The following is a 6,919-nucleotide window of genomic DNA, read 5'->3' on the forward strand; positions in this document are numbered from 1 at the left end:
TGCTCACATGGCATTTAGTGTGGACTACAACGAGACCATGTATCCATTAAGACCAAATGTAATAGCTTCTCTACAACTTGCCATTTGCTCTCAGTCCCTAAGGTAACCTTGGACAGAGGTGTATCTAGGTATTCTGGCACCCCGGGCAAGAATTAAATTTGGTGCCCCCTTCACTCCTCCCCCGCTCAAGTAGTTTGCGTAATTATCATGTGACCACTTATATGCAATTTGCATATTTAAAGTCACGAGCCAGGATTGGAAGAGTGAATGGTTATGTAAACGCAAGTATGCGATTTTCATACGTCAGTCACATTCCAGCTAGATGTGTCCTGCCTCACTCAATTCACTTGTATTGAATGAGTCCACGCCTGTCTAGTTGGCATATATGTGTAAGGAGGAGAGCCGGCGTCACCGCGCCTTGTCTGGGACGAGTCCGGAACCATCGGTGCTGTCACCCAAGTTGCAAGGGGGAGTTTAGTGACCTTTGAACTTGAGATCAAGGGGCGTGAAGAGTATAAGAGGGGAGCAGTGAGCGAGAACAGGAACTCGGTTGGCGGGAAGCTGTAGTGTGAGGAGGCAAAGTGAGAGCCCTCCTTCGCTGAACAGTCAGGACACAATAGGCTTAAGTCAGAGAGGCCTATGAAGACTTACCGGAGACTGTAGGAAGAGTCATCCCCTAAGAACCCTGACATCTACTCCCCCAGTGTCACTGAGTGTGAGTGAGCCCTCCCCATGACCAGACCACAGAGGCACCGTTCGAGACTCGAGATCCCGGCCATAACCGAGTGCGGCCATCGTACGTAGACTCTCCTGCCCGTATTAGCATGGTGCCAACGCTTAAAAAGAAAGGACTGTCCTCTCCATCGTGACACATCGTGGAACCAGGACCCAAGAAAGGACCATCCAGGACCCTCGCGAGTCACCAACACAGGAGCCCAGGACCCATCTCCGCCGCATTCTTCAAATGTTCAGGCTGGAACGCCACCGCTATTTTCACAGAGACTGAATGCCAGACTATTAAGTTTGATACCTTTGTACTTTCCTCAACCCTCTATTGCTCCTGCTATACCTACGTTTTAGTATCCTTATCTCCCCCATTTACTCTCTCCCTGTGTGGAGCAACACTGTTCCATTAAAATCCCGTTAACCCTTGTTCTCCCTCCGTCCGTTACTGCATCCTGATACCTGCTCACATATGCATATATGCAAATCTCAGGTTGCATGACCTCCTGCTCTAACTGCAAGGACCTGAGGCTCCTGAGAGTGTGCAGTGAGTTTGTTGTGAGAATTCAGAACAAACATGGACAAACCCTTTAATACGTCTAACATAAATACAAATGTAGTAACCCTTAACTTGCCGGACATTATGCCAGACTGCATTATACTATGTAGAGTCTCTCTATGGGGAGTGCATTATACTATATAGAGTCTGCCTATGAGGGGAGCATTATACTATATGGAATCTTCCTAAGGGGAGTGCATTATACTAAAGACAGTCAACCTATGGGGAGTGCATTATACTATATAGAGTCTGCCTATGGAGAGTACATTATACTATATGGAGGCCTATGGGGAGTGCATTATACTATATTAAGGACTATCTGGTGCATTATACTCTCTAGGGGATATTGTACGAAGTGGAGATTACAGTATGCCTTCAATTTTGAATAAATCATCAACAGTGTCACCAGCAAAGCACCCCCACACCCTCACACCTCCTCCTCCATGCTTCACGGTGGGAACCAGGCATGTAGAGTCCATCCGTTCACCTTTTCTGCGTCGCACAAAGACACGGTGGTTGAAACCAAAGATCTCAGATTTGGACTCATCAGACCAAAGCACAGATTTCCACTGGTCTAATGTCCATTCCTTGTGTTCTTTAGCCCAAACAAGTCTCTTCTGCTTGTTGCCTGTCCTTAGCAGTAGTTTCCTAGCAGCTAATTTACTATGAAGGCCTGCTGCACAAAGTCTCCTCTTAACAGTTGTTGTAGAGATGTATCTGCTGCTAGAACTCTGTGTGGCATTGACCTGGTCCCTAATCTGAGCTGCTGTTAACCTGTGATTTCTGAGGCTGGTGACTCGGATAAACTTATCCTCAGAAGCAGAGGTGACTCTGGGTCTTCCTTTCCTGGGGCGGTCCTCATGTGAACCAGTTTCTTTGTAGTGCTTGATGGTTTTTGCCACTGCACTTGGGGACACAAAGTTTTCCCAATTTTTCAGACTGACTGACCTTCATTTCTTAAAGTAATGATGGCCACTCGTTTTTCTTTACTTAGAATTTGTATTATGGCAAGAAAAAAGCAGCTAACAGTCTATTCAGTAGGACTATCAGCTGTGTTTCCACCAGACTTTTGCACAACACAACTGATGGTTCCAACCCCATTTATAAGGCAAGAAATCCCACTTATTAAACCTGACAGGGCACACCTGTGAAGTAAAAACCATTCCTGGTGACTACCTCTTGAAGTTCATCAAGAGAATGCCAAGAGTGTGCAAAGCAGTCATCAAAGCAAAAGTGGCTACTTTGAAGAACCCAGAGTATAAGACATAATTTCAGTTGTTTCACACTTTTTTGTTAAGTATATAGTTCAACGTGTTAATTCATAGTTTTGATGCCTTCAGTGTGAATGTACAATTTTCAGAGTCATGAAAATAGAGAAAAATCTTGAAATGAGAAAGTGTGTCCAAACTTTTGGTCTGTACTGTATATCTGTGTTCGGAACAACTTACTACTGTTATCAGTTCTCTACAAATCTTATCACAAAGAGTCAACTGCGCTTGATACCGACGCAAACCTGGAAAAGTAGTTTTGAGTAGCAACATCATCAATGCCACCTAATGTCTTTTGTCTCACCAAAGAGAAGCAGCTCCAGCCATCACATTAGTGATAAGTTAATTAAATGTTTTGACTATATATACCGTATTTTTTGGACTATAAGATGCATCAGACCATAAGACGCACCTAGGCTTTAGAGGAGGTAATTAGAAAAAAAAATTGAAGCAAAAAATGTGTTCAATTCTAAGCTTTATATTCTCCATCCTGATAAGCATGGCTCCCTTATCCCTATCCTGGTATGCAGGACCCCCATCTCTGTCCTGGTATGCATGTCCCCATCCTTATCCTGGTATGCACGGCCCCCTCACCATTCTGGTATGCAGGGCACCATCCCTGTCATGGTATGCATGGCCCCATCCTTATCCTGGTATGCAGGGCCTCCATCTCCATCCTGGTATGCATGGCCTAATCCTTATCCTGGTATGCAGGGACCCCATCTCCATCCTTATATACATAGCCCCGTCCTTATCCTGATATGATTGACCCCATGCCCATCCTGGTATGCATGACCCCATCTCTGTCCTGGTATACATGGCCCAATCCTTATCCTGGTGTGATTGGCCCCAATCCCTATCCTGGTATACAGGGACCCCATCTCCATCCTGGTAGGGATGGCCCCATCCATATCCTGGTATGATCGTCCCCTTTCCTATTGTGGTATGCATGGCTCCCAGCAGGAAAAAAACTAAACATTCTTACCTTCCCTGTGCGCTCTCGCAGCATCCTGCTCTGGTGCCAGCAGCTGCTTTATGCTTGTAAGCAGCGCATGGCAGTGACGTCATGCACTGCTTACAAGCTGCCGAGGACAGCTGCCGGAATACTCACTGTTCTCCATGCTGGGACTGTGTGCATGGAGTGCAGTGAGTATTTATTGCGCTTTAGCGAGCACAGTGTCAGCCACAGCTACCGGGTTCCTGCAGCTGCTGGGCTTTCACTTATGCCACTACTAAAGTGAAGGAATATTCTTTGCATTCCACGCCTATGGGAGTGGAATGCAGTGAATATTCATTGCCTTAAGCACACTCAAATGCCCGGCAACTGCAAGAAGCCGGCTGCTGCGGCTAACACTGTGCTCGCTATTAAAGAGAAATGAATATTCACTCCTTTCCACGCCCGTGGCAATGGAATAGAGTATTAATTTCTCTTCATAGTGGGCACAGGAGTTAGCCGCAGCAGCCGGCTCCTGCCTCCAGTGACTCGCTGCTCCGCCGCTGCCGCTCCTCCACCTCCCCATCACAGCCAGATTAGGGACATCCGAACTATAAGATGCACTCCCCATTTTCCTCCACATTTTTGGAGGAAAAAAGTGTGTCTTATAGTCCGAAAAATATGGTAGATACATTTCAAGTTGATAATTTTGTATGGACCCAGAATGATGTTATAAATATCCAAATAACCATTGGCAGAAAAAAAGATGTTTCCAATGACCCTGAATGAACAAGAAAAATCAGTGAACATTTGGTGTATGAATGTGGTCATAAAAATCCAATTCATAGCTACTGTATGCAACATATACCTAAAGAGATGAACTGGAATATAAGCTTTTTGCAAATAAGGGTGTGGCCTCCATTTTGTTTGAGGTGGACATTACATTTATATTGCGCTCCATGACTGGGCGTCCATTAGTCGGAATCTCAGTCCTGCTTGGCCCTTATTCACAGTTATGTCATTTAACATATGGTAAGGTTTTAACACTAGAAGTTAGGACCATACTTAACAGGGTCACCTTGATACTGTGGGATGGCAGTTACTTTTTTAAATCAAAATTATGTTAACAAAGTACCCTATGTTATTTTTATCCACTATTGCTGTCAAGTTATTTACTTATTTTGTTTTTATCTTAAGTTTTGTCTGTTTAGTTTTCAGTGTAAACATGCGCCTATACTTTGCATGCATACCAACTTATATTCCACTTCATCTCTTTAGGATTTGTTTCAGGGTTTTGCACAATATGCAAATAAGTGTGTGTCCTTCCTTTTATTTGAGGTGGACATTACTCTTATGTAGCTCCCCATGGCTAGGTGTCCATTTGTTGGTATCTCGGTCCTTCTCGACCCTTATTCACATTTATGTCATTTAACGTATCGTAAGGTTTTAACACTGGAGGCTAGGACCGTCCCGAAAAGGGTCACTTCAATGTAGTGGGATGACATTTACGTTTCTTTGATAAAACTTATGTTAACTAAGTACCTTATATCATTTTCTTGCACTTTTGCTATCTATTTACTGCAGGGTATTTGCTCATTTTGCTTTTAATCTTAGGTTTTGTCTGTTTTATGGCCAGTGTGAACATGCGCCTAAGCATTGCATGCTCATTTTGTTTTTATCTTAGGTTTTGTATGCAACATACAGTATGCATACCATACTACTCAACACAGCATTAAATGAAATACACAATTATATTGGAAATATGCATTATAACACATTTTAATTGCAAAATATAGAACATACAAAATAGTTCTATGCTGGCGCTATAAGCCAACATTTATATTTGTGAAATTGATTAGTTCAGACACTAATATATCAGAAAATTAATTCTAAATCATGACATGTCTACTGCAGATCTCAGGAGTCATAAACATTTGGCTTAACTTCAGAATATGTGTGTGATGATTGTTTAGTTACATGTTTATTTTCTGTGAAATTAGTACTTGGATTTACCATACTTCAGGTAGAAGCACTCACTATATAGATCTGTGCTCTGTGAACATCTATTAGTGTTTCATATATCTTTTCCAAATTAAAAAAGATGTTTTACAGAGCGCATCAAAGTAATATGAGTGAATACAGTAAGACTACAGAACATTCCGCTTAGGCATTAGTATTTCAGTTTACACAATCTTATCTACTGCATTAAAATCTCAAGAGAGTTATAATCCACATGTCATAAATGACCTATAGTATATGGATAGAAGGGACTAAAACAAGGAATTTTCATTTTACCTTACAGTCTGGAGTCCTCAGAAGGAAGGAGCTGCACTAAGCCTGGCCTCACAGAGTGAAGAAATGACTTTTGAACTGCTTCTTGTATTAGTACATCCCCACCCAAAGGAAAGATCTGGCAATCATTACTTAATATTGCCCCCTACGGGACAGTCTAAGGAACAATTCATTGAACATTTTAACAATAATTTGTATAATTTGATCCAAAACTAAATAGAGAGGTTAAACAAGGTAATTCTGCAAATAAATTAGAAAAATGCGTAAAAATCTATTATACAATACTTACAAACGTTCATTTCTGAAAATTAGCACTTAGCAGACACAATTTAGCCCTAGATTAAATATATAGGTAGTAATACAAACTAGAGTCTACAAACTACATTTTGTAGGTTTGTTTGTAACTCAAATATATATATGCAAGATGGAAAAGGGCCATAAAAAAGAAAATTACTGTACTCACCTCACAGCTGACAGCTCCAGTTGCTCTGCTGCTCACCACTCGCAATCCTTTTCTCTCGACCATCGCTTGCCGCATTTATGGCCTCTTCACTACAGACCAGGACCTTTGGCTGTGTCCAGGCTTCAGACATTACTGCACATTCAGCTCATTGATGTTCCGACCTTATAACATGCAGTGACCTCCAGGACCTGGACACAACCAGGAGGTCTTGGAGATACAAGACAAGATGGCGGAAAGAAAAGGACCAGAGGGCAACAACAGAGCGAATGGAGAGTCGAGCATTAGTTTATTTTTTTAACTAACGCTCACCTTTCCAGCCACACTGCTGCTCATTGTTCGACCCTCTTCTTTCCATCGTCTGCAGACTTCATCTCCAGTTTCCTCACTATAAGCCAGGACTTCTGACAATGTCTAGGCCAGAACTTATTTCTAATACACCAAAAGACCAACCTTCACACCAAGGCCATGAGATAAAAAAAATATATAATCTTTATTAAATACAATACATATAAAATCAGATAGTGGCAGGTGAAATACCCAGGGCACAGGACAAAAGGTGGGCAACCCAGAGCAAAAGTTCCATAAATAACATCACTGGTGGATACAATATGAGACAATATAAGCCAGCAAGTGCCAATGTGCAATTGATCATATACACACATACATATAATGGAATGTAA

The 6,919-nt window shown here is 42.2% G+C and overlaps 1 protein-coding gene across 1 annotated transcript in view; it reads right to left on the reverse strand.

Moving 5' to 3' along the window:
- The window catches only part of HPGDS (hematopoietic prostaglandin D synthase), a 152,679-nt gene extending 146,798 nt beyond the window's left edge, over nt 1-5,881 (reverse strand). Inside the window, exon 1 of the mRNA XM_069743579.1 lies at nt 5,780-5,881. The gene's annotated coding sequence lies outside the window, so the exon portion shown is untranslated. The remainder of the gene's footprint in view (nt 1-5,779) is intronic.
- Between the last annotated feature and the right edge of the window lie 1,038 nt (nt 5,882-6,919).

The sequence above is a fragment of the Ranitomeya imitator genome, chromosome 1, assembly GCF_032444005.1.
Source record: "Ranitomeya imitator isolate aRanImi1 chromosome 1, aRanImi1.pri, whole genome shotgun sequence".
Taxonomy (NCBI): domain Eukaryota; kingdom Metazoa; phylum Chordata; class Amphibia; order Anura; family Dendrobatidae; genus Ranitomeya; species Ranitomeya imitator.